Here is a 16861-nt window from a genome sequence, read left to right as displayed (position 1 = left end):
AAGGAACAGTCCTGCTATTCGTGCGAGATTTGGGGAGTGATGAGTGGACTCGAAGACATTTCACACATATTTTTTCTACTTGCATTTTCCCTGCCAAGGAGGCTTTTGCATTCGCTAAAAGTGTGGGAGAGGCTTTAACCACTGCAGTTATTTAAAGAGTATGGAATGCCTTTGCCACTTAAAAATGGAAGTGTGATAAAGTTTCAGCAGTGTTTTAATTGGCCTTTCTTAGTTTTCCCTGCGGCAGATAAACGCAACCAGCAGAGGAAGCTGACAGTGAGTAGCAGCAAGGAACAGATCTTGCTGGTCTGGTACTGTCCCTGACAGCACAGGCCTTCGCGGAGAATTTAATACGGCTCCTCAGGAGACAGGACTAATGACATTGTAATCCCAGTTCGAGAGACTCCTGAGGTCTTGTTTTCAGAGTTTAGGAACAAATGTGCAATCTTAAGGATACAGGACAGAGATTGGTGCCAAAAATGTAACTGTTGTTCTTGAAATGGCTAAATTATGGGGGGAAAACCAGTTTCAATAGCTCAAAAGAAATTAGTTGGCGTTTTCTGGACATGCTGTTAGACATCTGTCCAAAAACTCCCCCTGTGGGCCAGAATACGTTTCCCGTGAGCAACCAGGATCAGTTACGGTGACCAAGAGTGGTGAGTGTCAGTCTGGAACACGTTGGCTCCAGGGGCTAGAAGGCTAAGGAACGATGTCTGGGTGACCCAGGGATAGAGGGGCTCAGATGAACCAAGATTCCGGAAGTCTGCAAGCTGTTGATTTCTAAGGGATCTGCTTTCCTTTGACCCTGTCCAAAGAAAAGAACATTCTAGAAGGCGGGGGTGGGAGGGCTCATGGATATGGATCCTGTTAAGTACTGGGGAGAATCCTAAAGTCTTCTGACCTATAAGCATCAAGGCCTTTGAAGTCAAACTCCCATAACCCCAGTGTGCCATGTGACTTGGTTTACGGCTCCTGTCCTTAGTGTTTATAAAGAAATTGAATGATATCAAGAGAGCCCCTTGGAAGGAGTTGATAGGAGTCCCCAGTGTCTTGTCCTGAGGGCATCCTCACCTGTTAATTCTGAACGCAGGTCGCTCATTAGAGTCTCCTGGGAAGTTTTAAAAATATCAGTGCCCCAGGCCCACTCCAGAGATTCTGATTTAATCAGTCTGGGGTGGAGCTGGGCATCTGTATTATCTTTAAAAGGTCTTCAAGGGAGCCTAAGGTGCAGGAAGGTTTGAAGAATGCAGGATTAGACCAGTCGTTCAAGCAAATCTATGCAAGGTGGGCATGGAGGCCCCCCCTGGCCTCACCAGCCCCCCACCTTCCTTGGGCCTCATGCTCTCCTGTATCCCCACATCCCCAAATCAGAAGTCGGAAGCCACAGCACAGACAACCCTAATCCACACAGCAGAATCACTGCCATGAATGAGTAGTTGCCTAGGATGCTGCCCCAGGGTGAGGGGCCCTGTTCTGAACCTCTCAGGAGAAAAAGAACAGAACGCTTCCTCTGGGAGAACCAACACGCGCGTCTCAGTTGTCTTACTGAAAACAAAGCACAAGGGCAATTTAATTCACATCTCATGTGGGCTTAATAAACTCACAGTGATACTAACAGTGATCCTAGAAATGCAGCCTGTAGCTCCGCCCACAAGAGCGGGAGGGAATGGCTGTTTCGAGATGTCTCATTCCCTGTCCCGTCTGATAGCCGGCAGGACCTGAATGCAGAGTGTACCTTGGTGGCCTGTATTTTAATGAGTCGTTTCATTTGATGAGTCAGAATTTTCATTTTTGCAGCCAAGGAATGTGATCAGCGTGCATCCATAATTCTTTTTCATCTTAGAAATCACTATTGTTTCCATGGAATCAGTTGAATTGATGAATATTAAATCTGCTCCTTGCGTGCACAGAGGCAAAACAGCAGGGAAGAAAGATCAGTGGCAATAGAGAGATTCTGTGCTAAACAAAATGTTTATGCTGAAATATCCCAGTCCTGGCCCTATCGGCCTCCTGCCACCACCGCCTTTATAGGACCTGTAATGGGACCTGTATGTCACTCACAATTGCCCTCAGATAACTTATCAATCAAATGGGAACCAGTGGTTGCTAAGAGAAACTCAATTTTGGAGCCTTTTTTTATTGAAGGAAACTGCTGATCTAAGTATGTAATGCCAGGAAGAAAAAGATCAGAGGCCCTCGGAGGAGCTGGCCAGTGGAGATCGTTACCAGCATCCAGTAATCCCACGGAATGAGGTTGCCTAGAGGACCCAGAAGCTTCCTGGAAGCCAGAAATACCTCCTCAGAGCCTTGGGAGTTGTCAATGCTTCGTTCATCAAAAAGGAATTTAAAAACCAAATTGAACAAACAAAATAAAACCCAGAACGTTTGATACGCAGATGAACTTGAAAAGTCTCAGGGACAAGAGGACCTACAGAAGTGGGCAGCGTTTTGAGTGGTGCCAAATTTTTCCTCGTGTCTCTCATCCGTTCGACAGGTATTTGTTGGATGTGTCGGGTACTGTATTCAGCTCTGAGAATAAGGCTGCTTTCACCCACACTGATGGGCTTTCATCTCGGAGGTGATAGAGGTTTGGGAAGAGGTTCCCTCTGGTACGCTTCGTTTTCCTTAGCTTCAGTAAGACTTCCTCCTCTTACTGTCCTACTTTGACCCAGCAAACTTCCCGCGAGATGGCAGTTTTCATGGAGAGGAAGAACATGCACCTACCTGGGGCTGTGGCTGCTGGTGAAAGAGTTTGGACTGCACTCCAGATGGCTGTGTTATTTATCCAGGAAAAAGTAGCAGCAGTGTTGTCAGGCCCTCTCTAATATAACAAGTTAAAGAAGTCATTTTAGGATTGTGATATATTCTTCTAGAACCCAAGACTCTGTTGGGTGAGGTTCGTGGTCCAGCCATCCCTGGGGGGAACCCCTCTGAGTGGTACCAAAGAGGGTGTTCTCCTTAATGTCAGCATTAGATACAAGGAGGGCACCTCTCAAAGTCCACCACTCACTGAACTGAATCTTAGGCAATGGCATTGAGACATGCCTGGCTTCTTAGATGACAGGTCTTTCCCTAAATGGCCTATTACTGAAGAAACTCACTATTTGAAATTGCCTGTTTATTAGCTTACTTCTATATTATCTATCTTCTCTATGCCTCCTCCATAGGGCAGTACCTCGTCTTATTCACCGATACCTAGGCTAGTTGCCTGATATGAATTGTACTAAATGTTCCATGACTGATCTAAATAACTGATGATCTAGATGAAACTAACCTGGAGAGACATCAGACTTTGATGTCAAAGCTCTCAACGTAGTGAAATGACCAGCTGAACTGAAAAGGTGACATTTAAGACCAACAAAGATGAGGTCTATTGTCTGGGACCCCAGTTTCCATTTGCACAAGGGTAGGATGGGGGGAGATATGGCTTAACAGCAATGCCTATGAATCACTTCGAGGATTTGGTTCAGTATAGGTCAGCACTATGGAAAACAAATGCCCAGTATCATCATTAGAAGTGAGTCCTCCATCCTAGTCAATTCATTTTCAACGAGAGGGCCAAGGCAACTCAAAAATTGTCTTTTAAACAAATGGTGCTAAGAGTGTTGGAATATAGATATGCAAGAGAATGAAGTTAGATCCCTACCTCAACCATATAAAAAAAATCAGCTCAAACTGGATCAAAGACCTAAGTTTAAGAGGCAAAAATATAAAACTCTTAAATGAAATCATAGGAATAAAGTTCATGACCTTGAGCTAGGCAGTGGATTCTTAGATATGACACCAAAAACACAAGTGACAGAAGGGAAAAGAGCTAAATTGGTCTTCATCAAAAGAGAGCCCACAGAATGGCAGAAAATATTTGCAAGTCATATATCTGATATTGGTCTAGTATGGAGAATATATAGGAACTCTTACAGCTCAATAATAAAAAGACAGCTAACCCAATGAAAAGGGGCAAAAGGCTTGAACAGGCATTTTTCTGAAGAAGACGTACAAATGGAAAATAAGCACATGTGAAGATATTCGACATCATTAGCCCTTAGGGCAATGCCAATCAAAGTGCTTTCACACCCAGTATGACGGCTGTTATAAAAAAGACGAACAATATTAAGTGTTGGAGAGGAGGTAGAGGGATCGGAGCCTTTATACACTACTGGTAGAATTGTAACATGGTGTAGCCGCTGTGGAAAACAGTTTGTCAGTTCCTCAAAAGGTTAAACACAGAGTTACCATGTGACCCAGAGCAATTCCGCTCCTAAGTAGATACATGGCCACACAAAAACCGGTATGTGAATATTCATAAAAACATTCATAATCTCCAAAAATGAAAAACAACATAAAAGTCTCATCAGCTGGTGAATGGATAAATAAAAGGAGATCTATCCTTACAATGGAATATTATTCAGCAATAAAGAGAAATGAAGTCCTGATACATGCTACAGCATGGATGAACCTTGAAAACAACGCAAGTGAAAGAAGCCAGTCAAAAAAGAACACATGTTACCTGAGGCCATTTGTGTGATATGTCCAGAATAGAGAAATCTATAGAGACAGAAAGTTGATGAGTGGTTGCCGGGGGCTGGGGACGAGTTAGTGACTACTAATGGGTACAGGGTTTCCTTTGGGGAAGATGGAATGTTCTAGAAGTGCTAATGGCCGCCCAACTCTGTACACTAAAACCCAATAGATTATATACTTTAACAGCATGAAATTTTTTGTATATAAACTGTTACTTAATGAAGCTGTTATTTTAAAAAAGAAAAAAAGAAGAGTCCCCAGAACAAGGTCCCCTTCAGAAAGCACTGGTCACATCATGCCTGAAATGATGCATTCAGTCCTGGGCTTGGGACAGATGGAAATACGAGCTTATCTCACCATGGAAATTAGGACATTTAGACTGTTCAGAGCAAACCCCAAGACACATGATGTTTAGTCTACTTAAAAAAGAAATGATTTACAGGGAACATACAAGTCCTTGAAATATGAGTGACACTCATGTGAAGAGAGATGCAAATTACCCTCTGCTGTCCTGAAACACTGAGCTACCTGAGGAAAAGGCTGCTGTGTTCTCAGCACGGGGTCAGTGAGCGTGTGGGAAGGCGGCAGAGGCTTCAGATGACGGGTTGACCTGGCTGACCCCGAGCTAGCTTTCCGATTAGTGGATCCTATCATTTAATCCCAGAAGCTCTCCTGGTTTGTAACCCATCCCTCCGATCTCATATGCCTGGAAGTATGTGATCTTTTTTTCTTCTTAATGCACTTGTTACCTCGCATGTTGTCCCATGAACATGGACCAGTATTTTTGCTCACTTAATAGACTCTTAAAATAGCTCCTGACATCCATCCTTATTACCCAGAAGTCGGTTCATCAGCAAACCCGAATGTGCTTCTGTGGCCTTGTGCAGTCATTTATAAAATGGTCCAAAGCCGCAGTTTCCTGGGAACTCGGTGGCTGCCGTGTCTCCGTCCAGACAAGAGCCCCCTCGTTTCCACCTTTTTTCTGTCCGTGAACTGGTTATGAGGCATTTCAAAGACTAAAGGAGTGGTCTTCAGTGCCCTTCCTGGCAGCACCTGAACGGGCTGGGAGCCCTGCAGGGCCTCGCCTCCGAGAGTCCTCAGCTGCGCGTGAGTGCAGGAGGATGGAGGCCTTGACCCGCACGCACCTCTCTCCTCAAAGGTTGTCATGGACGAGTCAGGAGTCATTTGTTTTGCAGAAGTCATGTCACTTAACTTTCACCTGCATAAAAGGTGAAAAAGCTGAGCCTCAGCCGTTGGTGGGAACCCTGCTTATGAAGCAGTTACGCTGTATCCGCCCTTTAGCTCGGGGCACGTAGAGACAAGTTGTGCAGCTGGAGCTCACAGGTTCTCCCTTACGTTTCTTTAAAACAGAGAGTGTTTGACCTGCCAGAGGCTACAGATCAATGTCAAGGAATCCACCCACCCACTGAAATAACTTACAAAGTCCATGGGCAGGGATAATATGCATTTTTCTTTCCTGTTTCAGAGTTTACACCTGAATGCCATTCACAGCGTGTTCCTCTAGTCCTACTGTCTGTGACCACTGGTCCCAGTATCCATGCGACTGTCACTGTTTGCTGCTCTTCACTTCCATTACCACTGCACCTAGCAGAACTGTCACTGTCCTCTTTCCAGTTGCTGCTTAGAGATCATCCCTGACATCTCTCACTAGCAGACTGGGACATGCCTAGCTGTGGAAGCATTTCAGACTGTGGCTGCAATGCACTAGGAACACCCCTGGGTGTTATCAGAAGAGTTGTGTTGGCCTAGGCCCGGGATCCTGGAGCCGGCCTTGCCGTGAGCTGAGCCCTGCCCTCCCTGCTGACAAGCTGGCCCACCTTGTCCCCAGGGTGTGTGCCTGGCCTCCAGTTTGTGGGAAGCCGCACTCACATGTCTGGCCCTATCCCCTTGCCTAAGGCTCACCAACCTCTTTCCCTAGCCTACTGAATGAAAATACTGTATTAGCTTTGGCTGCTTTTACAAAATATCAGAGACAGCAGACATTTATTTTTCACAGTTCTGGAAGCTAGCACTTGAAGATCAAGATGCGGACAGATGGGTTCTTGGGAGGGCCCTCTTCTTGGCTGGCAGGTGGCTGCCTTCTTGACCGGTGTCTCCTCTTCTTCTTATAAGGGCACCAATCCTATTCTGGGGGCTTTGTCCTCATGATCTCATCTAAACCTCCTAATACCATTGAACTGGGGGGTAGGCCTTCACTTATGAAGGACACCAACGTTCAGTCCAAACAAACATATACTGTGGTGTCCACCTGCCTGGAGGGGAATCCAGCCTCCACCACTTTGCTTTACATCTCAGTGCCTCAGTGTTCTCAGCCCTGAGAGTAGGACTTACAACAATGTTGACCTCATAGATGTCTTATGAGGACCAATTGAGTTCAGGAGAGTGACAGCTGGAGCAGTGGGTGGCATACAGTAAAGGCTGCATAAATGTTAACTACTATGATTTATCTAAGGAGGTGCCTGATATCCTGGGTTTGACCCAGTAGGAGCATAACCCAAAGGAATTGTAATAAAGGTAACTCTTGGACAAATATTGGAGTGGTCTTCAGATAGTTCTGGAGACAGGAAGTCCTCTCCTCCAAGGACCCCACACAGCAGGGCTGGTGGAACCGGGCCACTGTGTCTGACCTGGGACTCCTCTAACAGGCGGACTACTCAGGGCACCCCGTCAACTGGTGCTGAGACTCTTAGAACTGCTCCGACGTCCTTCCTACCCAATGCTTGCTTTCGTCACTCCTTAACCATAGGTGCAGACCTGCCAGAGGGCATGCAGGCTCTCCCCACCCTCTTGGGCTCCCACCGCTCCATCCTTCCAGGACGTCTTCCTGATAAGTCACTTACAGAACTGATCTTGTCTCGGTGACTGCTTCCTGGAGGACTCAGACCGACACAGCTATTACTACCCCTCTCAACTTCTAAAACTTTCACCTGCCTACACATGAGAGCAGGAGCTTATTTCTGTCTATGCCGGTTGAAGCTTCTAGAAATAGCATACTAAGTGAGAAAAGTAATCTTAATGGAGTTAGTGACAAGTCAGACTGAAAAAGGCTTTTTCTCCATATTTTTATAATCGTGTTTAAGTGGCTCATTTTCTCATCAAATTTCAAGTAAATCCAGATCCCGTAGTCTGTATGCTTTTTAATTCCTTATCATAAGCTCCTGGGTTTGTTTCAAGTATATAGAAAGGCAAATGGATAATGATGCAGACAGGTAACCAGTGAGCTGTTAACTAATAGAGGTCTGTTTGCATTTGAAATATTTAGAACTTCTTAATAGCTCAGAATCGAAAGATAGATTGAATGGGTAACTCCACCGCAGTTTAATCAACGCGCTATTACGGTAAGTGCACCTATAAACCACAACTACGCTCGTGTGACAACCTAAATGAGTGAAAAATCGCCGGCAGAGGTAGAAATTATTATTTATGCCTGAGAGCGCTCCAGTCGTTTCTAGTGATACTTTCTACATTAAATATTGATTCCAGCATCCCGGGTTTCTAAGCCATTGATATTGTTTTCAGAAGAAATGTGAAATGGTAGCTCCAGCGCGCTGCTTCCCCTGGACTGCAGTCTTCTCCCGCTGCGGCCGACGCCCTGCTTGGCATTACTGACCCGTATTCATCTGCCTCCTATTGCAGGAAACCGGATCTGCCCTGGCCAGCGGCCAGGCAGAGTGTCACCGACCTGCTGGTGTGCCCAGCAGTAACCTTTGCATTGTGTTCCTGACTGTCGGTCTCCTGCTTAGCCCTCGGGGGAGGTCGTGTTCCTCGTGCACAGAGCAGACACAGTTCAATGTGCAATTGTCCAGCCTGTGGGTGTTCAGTGCACAGGTTTGATTTCATAGCACTGAGATGGTAGAGCGGTGCACAAGTTTAAGAATGAGAGAATTACCATTTTCTACAGACAGGATACCTAATTGACGGTTTGAATTGATGTGTCACCCAATCATAGCTTTATGAACTGACAGTGAAAATGTAAGGAAAGAACCCAGGCACAGAGCAGTAATGTTGTGAGTGAGGATCCTCCCAGGGGCACGTTGGAGCCCCTACTCCTGTCCCAGGAGCAGGCATCCCAAGGCCTCGTGTGGTCTTGGACAAGTTGAGGGGCAGTACTTTGCACCTAGTAGATGTGGAATTGAAGCTTGCTTGAATTACATTGTAGGAGATTATCTTCGATAAAAGCCGGTTCACTTCTAGCCCGTGAAACTAAAGATGTTTCATAAGAGCAAATGTCGTACAAACTATATGAATCTGCCACTTTTATAGATAAAAAATAGTGAGCATTGGAAATTTCATGTGGTTCAGACTAACAATATAAAATAGGTATTGCCCAGCAGGTGTGGTTCAGTGCTTGAGCGTCAGCCTATGAACCAGGAGGTTCAATTCCTGGTCAGGACACATGGCCTGGGTTATGGGCTTGATCCCCAGAAGGGGGTGTGCAGGAGGCAGCCGATCAATGACTCTCATCATTGATGTGTGTGTCTCTCTCTCCCTCTCCTTTCCTCTCTCTGAAATCAATGAAAAAAAATATTTTTAAAAAAACAGGTATTGACATAGAAGGTAGAATTTGGGTAAATGAGCTGAATTAAAATCTAATCATTCACAAGATTTTAAGCATATTATAAGAATTATATTTAAAGAAAACCCATTTAATTTAAATTCTATTTAAAGGATCCTTTTGAAAGCAAAGCACTTTTTAAAATAAGAGTAATAAACCTATAATCTATCCTGTCAACTTGAACATTTATATGCTATGTCCCTATTAATATGGAATCAACCATGTATATAAAAGAAATCCTTTTTATAAGATGAGTTTAAATGTAATACAGAAAAAAATGTGTACTCTAAAACAGATTGCTTTTAGTTCACAAATATAGTTCAATTGGAGAAGGTGACAAGTACATCTTAAACTTAAAGCAAGGTTATAGAGATGGTCATGCAAACAGCATTAGTGTGCGGTTTGAAGACTCCCTTGGGCCCCTAGAATTAAGCAGGCCTGGCTGGCCGAGGGCCCTCAGAAGGCATTTGTAAAATGGGACGATAACATGAAGCCACAGTGGCAGTTTAAACAGTATACATAGAGCATCTTGCTCAGTAAATATTAGCTGTTATTAGAAAGAAGATGGCATTTTGGAGGAAAAAACAGATTCCGTTTTTTAAAGCCAATCCGGAACTGAAGCAGCTTTAAAAGGGATTCCGTCTACACTGCATACCGGTTAGTCCCCTCTTCATAACACAGGGCAGGGCAGGGCAGGGGCTGCATCCGTCTTGCTCAGGTGTACCCAGAAGTGGCTAAAATCTGCAAGCAGGTCCCAGACACTCAAACATGAAATAAACCAAAATTTACAAATAGAAGAAGAGCCCCCAGCCCTCCTCAGCCTGAAGAGTGAGAGTGAATTAGCACAGGACGCATCTGACACCTCTGCCCAGCGGGAGTGGCTGCCCCAGGGGGACAGGACCTCACTCAGAGCAGGGACCCCGGTGCCCTCGTAAACTGCTCCATCTCTGTCTTGCCTGTGCCTCCCCTCACTCCTGGGCAGCCTGGCGGGGACACTATGAGTCCTCTCTCCCTGCGAAAACAATGACATAAAATGTACAGCTCCGAGCCCACATTTAGGTCTGTTGCCGGCATGATGATGTTACTATTTCAGGAAAAGAAAGTAGTGGAAATAAGTAATACAGTATTTTTTAACCTTTTTTTTAAAAAAAAAAAAAAGCTAGAGACAGAAATCACCTTATTTTTCTTTAATTGGCAAACCAGAAAATGCTGGACTTGTCTTCTCCCAACTGCCCTCATGAAATAACTATTATCACCATAAAATGTAGCTGGAAGTTCTTTCCATTATAAAGACCTAAATGGATTTGAGGCCTCCGAGCAATAAGATAATTAACCCCACCAGTAAGTCTGCAGTGACCCGACTTGGACACAAATGCAAAAGTGAGAGATGCAATTTTGATTACGGTTTTCTTCCCGAAGACAACTGTGACACTTATCAGGTGGACCATTAACCCGGCAGACAGCCCGCCACCCCGGGCACTTCCATCCACTCGCCCTGCCTCCCCCACCCCACCTGGCCAGCACCCCCAGGATTCCAGGGGGAAACAGCTCTAGCCCTTCCACACAGTCTGACCATTGCTTTGGCCGCTGCTGAGGCTCGGGAAGATGCTTGGTCGGATGGAGACGTCAGCAAGGACGTGGCTGACCCGGACAGAGGCCAGCCCCCACGGGCAGGATACAGCTCCCTCCAACTCCCTTAATGTCCTTCTCTGTACACAGAGAGCACACAGGCCCCCACAGAGACACACACAGGCAGGTACACATAGGACATAGACACACACACAGATATAAGTACAGAGACATGCACACACAAAGGGACACACAAGACATACACACAGACTCACACAGACATGCACAGAGAGACATGCACACATAGACTCAGACACACACACACAGAGACTCACTCAGATATACACTCATCTACAGGCACACAGACCTACACAGGATGTCAGCTCACACTGACACACACACACAGATATACTCAGGACACAGGCTGATACACACTCACACAGATGCACTCAGATACAGACACACAGAGAGACACACAGACTCACACAGGACATCAGCACACACACACGCACACACACTCACACCCCATCACAAGAACCTGATGTATTCCCTCTGGTCTTCCACCACCTGGTGCCTGACTGGTTGTCCCCAAAGGGTGCTCCCACACACACAGAGGGCTCTGTGTTGGGGAGAACTGCATGGACTAAGCCTGGCTTGTCACCCCCGGGAGAACATGGTGGCTGCCATCAGAAGCTCCAGACCCACAAGGCACAATGCTGCCCTGAGCAACACTCACTCCCGCTCCCATCGAGGACTACAGCTAATCACCCAGAACTGTTTCCAGGGGACTTGGGACTTATTATTTAATGATGTTATTGCTGCCACTCCAGAGATCCCTGATGGGTCTGTGAGCCTTTGCGAACACAGAAGAATTATCACAGACTCTGGAACAAAATCAATTTTGCATAGAGAGGCCAACATTCATTAGGGCCAATGAAAAAATATTCCTATGAATGATTTATTGAAGAAGTCATAAATTAAACAAATGGGACTACATTAAACTAAAAATTTCTTGCATATGTTGCCCAACTTATTTCATCGAATCATCCCCAGCTCACACTTTGGGGGATTTTCATGTTATTTCACCTATAAATACTTTAGTAGGTACAGTTTAGGTTTTTAACCTGAGATTAGTTTACTGAAATGAGAGTTTGGGTAAAGGATGGTGATAATAATAATTACTATTTATTAAGTGTTTAGTATATACCAGATAATATACACACACACACACACACATATATGTGTGTGTGATTTTATTTAATTCTTTAAAAACCCTATGAGGTCAATATTATTGTCATTCCCATTTTATAAATGAGAAATATGAAGCTTTGCAAAGCTACGAGATTTGCCTAAAATCACAGCTAATAAATGCAGTTGCTGGGGATGAGCCTCAGTCCATCTGCCAGATGTTGTTGGGGTAAGGAGACAGAAATGACAAAGTTATTGGATGCCTTCAGTACATCTCCTAGGGTTATAATTCCAGGTAAAAAGAATGGCTATAGTTTATGTGCCAAAATACTGGATGACTATTAGGGGGGAGAGGTGCTGATGGAAAGGCTGGTGGATGCCGGAACTAGAGGTCACGACACCGCTGAACCTCCAGGAACCAGGGGCTTCTGCTTGAGGGAGAAGAGGGATGGGCTCCTGGGGGAGGCAGGATGACTGGCCCAGTGGAAATAGGATGAGCTCAGGGGAGAGCCCAGGTACAGAACTAGGGGGGATGTGAGGATGTGGGAGGGGCTATTAGGATGGAACGTGCGGTCCTGTGGGCAGAGTGATAAGGGCCGGGAGAGAAATCCTTGGTGGGAGGACCCAGGAGGAGAGAGCAAGTGAGAGAAAGAGGGACAGACTGGATCTCACCTTTTCGCGTGAAGTGGAAAGGACATCAAAGCACTTACCTAGTTCCATGCTGCTCAGCGTGTGGCCCACCGGCCGATGTCAGTGTGCAAACTGTCAGCGGTCCACGGTGAGCAGACACGCGGAGAGAACGCAGCAGTGTAGACGTCGCACATAGCAGTGTGACATTGCCATGGACCAACTTGTATTTTACAAAAGCAATGATCCGTGACAGATTTGGGATTTCTTTAAAATGATCCTTCCCCACAAGTGGCTGCAGAAGCACTGGTCCGTGTTGCCTGTGTGCTGTGATGTGCTAGCTCTGCTTCTCACATCTTGTTTGATCAAGGCCGCCGGACACGTGATTGCAACAGGCAGCTTTCCTGATCTTCCCTGTGGTCTTAAAAGAAGCACTCAGATGAATTTGGAGGCATTAACAGTGACTGCTTTCTGCTACTGGGTTCCTTTAGAAAGGAAGCCGTGTTTCTTTCTGCTTAGTCACATTTAGTAGTTAACGGGATCCGGTTTGCCAAACTCTTAGTAAAAGCTTTCCCAGAATGACAAGATCCGGGATGGTTACCGTGGCCTTTCCAGTGGAAGAGCTTTTCCTGTCAGACTTTATTCCTTGTTTTAGGATTACCACAAGGTTTCAAAGTAATTGGACTTGGTCTAGACGGCAGATTTTGGCCGTTGCTAAGGAACGAGATTAGTGCTAATCTAAGGAATATATTCTTCATTTTTATTTCCATTTGTTACTACAGCACTTTAATTGCAGATAAATGCCTTTTACGGCTCTCCGGGGTGTAAAACATTTCTCTCTTAGCTGGTGGGTTAGCCGGGGAGGCTGTGTGTGTACACATGCTCCAAGCAGATGGCAGTCAGGCGTGAAGTGGCTCAAAAGAAGAAAAAGCTGCTTGTGACAGAAACAATAGCTGGCCTTGTAGGCGCCAGCCACGGCCGAGCGCTCGGGACCAGACCTGCAGCGCCCACCCCTACCCAGCCCGGGGCCTGCACGCCGTGTCCACTGACGCCGTGCACACTCCCGAGCGCCTCCATGTCACAGATGACACCGCTCCGCAACCGCTGCCACAGTCACCAGGCAATCAGTTCCGCAGATAAAAGATCATTGTCAAACCCGAGGAACTCATTTTCCACCCGGCAGCCAGAGTGAGCTTTTCGAAAAGCAAACCTGATAGCATCGCCCCAGTCTGACCTGACCTCTCCGAAGCCCAGTCCGCTTAAAACACCTCAGTACTCCCGGGGGCCTGCCCCCTGTCCCAGTGCACAGCGGCCTGGCCCACACTCTGGCACTGCCCCCCAGAGCTCCTCTGCCCCCAGCTAGGCAAGGCCAAGGGTCACTTCCAGGCTCCCTTAGCTGGGGACCTACGTAGATCCAAACCAAGCCCATACCACCCTTCCTGGCTTTTGTCACATCTGTAGGTTTATGTTAATTTGTGTAGGTTTGATTAGGATCTAGTTCTAGAACAGTCTAGGTCTCAAGAAGGCAAGGCCTGCTGGGTTTTCTTTGAGACTCTATTTGCAGTGTCATAAGAGCCCCTCGCTCAGAGCTAGTCCTCTAAGGGTACAGGTTGAAAGCAGGAACTCAGGAACATAAATCCAGATGCAATAGGGCTCTGGCAGTGTGGACGGTCCTCCAGAGCCATGATGTCATGAGCTGGATCCTGGCCAAGGCACCGCCTCGAAGCCCCTGTGAGGGAAGCAGCAGCTGCTGCTTCATGTGCTGGTTGTCACCTCACAGAGTAACTCCTGTGAAGTTGGAACAGTTTGGTTCTTTATGAAAAACACCACCACCAACAGCACCCTCCCTCCAAAAAAAGGAAAGGAACACCTGCTAGGGCTGGTGCCCCGTAAGAAGTGCGAGGAGAGCCATTGGCTACGCCCCTCGAGTGTGGGATAGATGCCGTGGGCGGACGCGTGAGTGCGAGGGTTGAGGGCTCGTGACCGTGGAACCTTGGCTGCAGGTGAGACTCTGCCTGTGCTCACAGATGTTTTCTCATTGAATCCTCTCAACAGATCTGTTTTTACCCTACTTTTGCAGTCGAAAAAACGGAGACTCAGAGAGGTTAAGTAATTTCTCCAAGGTCACACAGCCAGTCATGGCAGAGAGTGGACTTGAAGCCACACAATGTAACTCATTGCAGAGCTGCCCCCTGCCCCCAGCTGGGCAGTCTCTTTTCTCCCAGAGACCTTAGCCCATATCAAGGGTGTGCTGTACTCGCAGACTAAATAACGTCTGTTCATAGAAGAACAGTTGTCTCTTAGTCTATAGTACTTTGGGTTTGAGTTAAGATTTAACTAAAAATAGCTACATAGCCCACCTTCAGTTTCTACCCTTTCCATTACCATTTGCATTTTGAACCATTTCTAAAATCCAGATCGATCAGCTACCTCTCTCCCGGGTTCATGAATGTTCAGTGGCTCTCTCTGCTTGCAAGAACACGAAAAACCACTTAGCCGGGCACGTGAGGCCTGAGAACCAGCCCAGGCTCCGTCCCCTCTTCTCTCCCACTGCATCCTCTGACCGGAACTCCTGTTTACAAGCCAAGGACTCCCCTGTTTCTTGCCTGAAATGTGACTCTCCCATCTGAAAATCTTACTCAGCCATCAAAGCCAGGACAGCCAGAGTGACAAAGCACACATAGAATGGCAATGAATATGACTATTTTTAAACTAATTCTAAATATTAATTTCCATAATACTCAACCAAGTCTGGGAGGAAAGATTACTTTGAAAAGGCCTCAGCCTGTTATAAACGTGCGATTGGGAAGGTCTTCAACAGTAGGTGCAAATTCAGCTTCCAATCAGTCCAATCAGGAGAAAACATTTCGTATCATCTAGAATGAGCTGGGTTTTTTCTTCAACAGCCCTAAATCTTCCAGAAGGGCTCTGCAACAGCTTTCTCAAAGTGTAACAAATTCTACTTGGTGTATCATCTCTTTGTGTTTAATTATAAGGATTTGCATTTGCAGAACCAATTAATCAGTAATTAGCACTGTACCAAAAGAAATTAAACAAAGATAAAAAAAACAAAAATACAACTCAGCACAGGGCCGTAGCACCCGGTAATGTTCCCTGCAGCGTGATGAAAATACTCCCTGAGAAACACGGGTTAAGGGAATGGTGAGCCGGGTGGGCCTTTGGTACTTTGTCCTCAGTGACCACAAGTGCGAATGGGAAGCGTGGGGGTTGTGCAAATCCAAAACTCTGATGATGCTAACAGTGGTCTGCATTTCACATTTCACCGGGAATCCGCTTTGTCTTGAAAGGTAGTGGCAGACTTTGGCAATGCAAAAAAACGCATGTTTTATGATACTTTATTAAATCTTCATTTTTTAAAAAAAACAAAAAACATAGATCAGCTTTTGAGTTAATTATCAACTAGACCTCTGAAACAAACTTTAGATGTGAAAAATCAGAAAAGATGCAAAGCAGATTGTGGAAGAGAAAACAAAGGCCCCCGAAACCAAAGAGTAGAAAAGGTGTGACCATGGGGTACATCCCTGAAGGAATCAGGGCAGAGGGCAGGGGACCCTGTCTCTGTGGAGTCCTGCCTTTCCCAGCACCCGGCTCCTTGGCCTCTTATCCTGGCTCTCAAACATTTTGTTAAAAAGAGAAAAAGAGAAGACAGAGTTGGAAAGAGCAGTCAGCAGCCTCTGTAATTCAGTCCTGGGACAGATGAGTGTGGCCTGCTCCTGTCCCCACACCGGTTGTGGAGCGATGGTGTCAGCTGGGCTCACGGTGGGCAGCCAGCCGACGGCAGTGTATCCAGCAAGCCTTTCTCCTTCGAGGCCCCTAGTTCCACCTCCCCCTGACATGCCTACATGGGGGCAGGGGGTGAACATCAATGACCTTAAAGTCCTTTAAGTTTTCTCCAAAATGCTTCCGTTTCTGAAAGAAACTGGCCTCGCCTTCACTCCCAAGTCCGAGATCTTGTGAACTGTGGATGTTGTAGCCCATTCACAGTGTGCTGAGTGACTGAGCAGTTTTTCCCCTGGTGTATGAGGTCGTCTTGAAAACTGCAGAGTAAATTGCACTGTGTACTCACAAGCTTGCTTTCTAGAAGCATCTTTAATTGCCAGTCTCTGAAGAAAGTATTAGTCTTTCAATGGAACACTTTTCCAAGAAAGAGTGTGAGGTGCTTTGAGAAGAACCGCAGAAGGAAACTTCAGATTCCCGGCTTGGGTTGGGACAGTAAGCTTTGCTTAGTAATTTAACATCCTGGGGGTCGTTGGAGAGCCAAATTGTAGTACTTTTTATAACTTCACCATGAAATTACTTGAGCAGCCCCATGCCCAAAATTGGAAACAATTTGGTTTTTCTCTGATTCAGGAATCTTTT

Source organism: Miniopterus natalensis, chromosome 16 (genome assembly GCF_054644295.1).
Source record: "Miniopterus natalensis isolate mMinNat1 chromosome 16, mMinNat1.hap1, whole genome shotgun sequence".
Lineage (NCBI taxonomy): Eukaryota > Metazoa > Chordata > Mammalia > Chiroptera > Miniopteridae > Miniopterus > Miniopterus natalensis.
The sequence above is the reverse complement of the archived record's forward strand: the minus strand, read 5'-3'. Positions refer to the sequence as shown.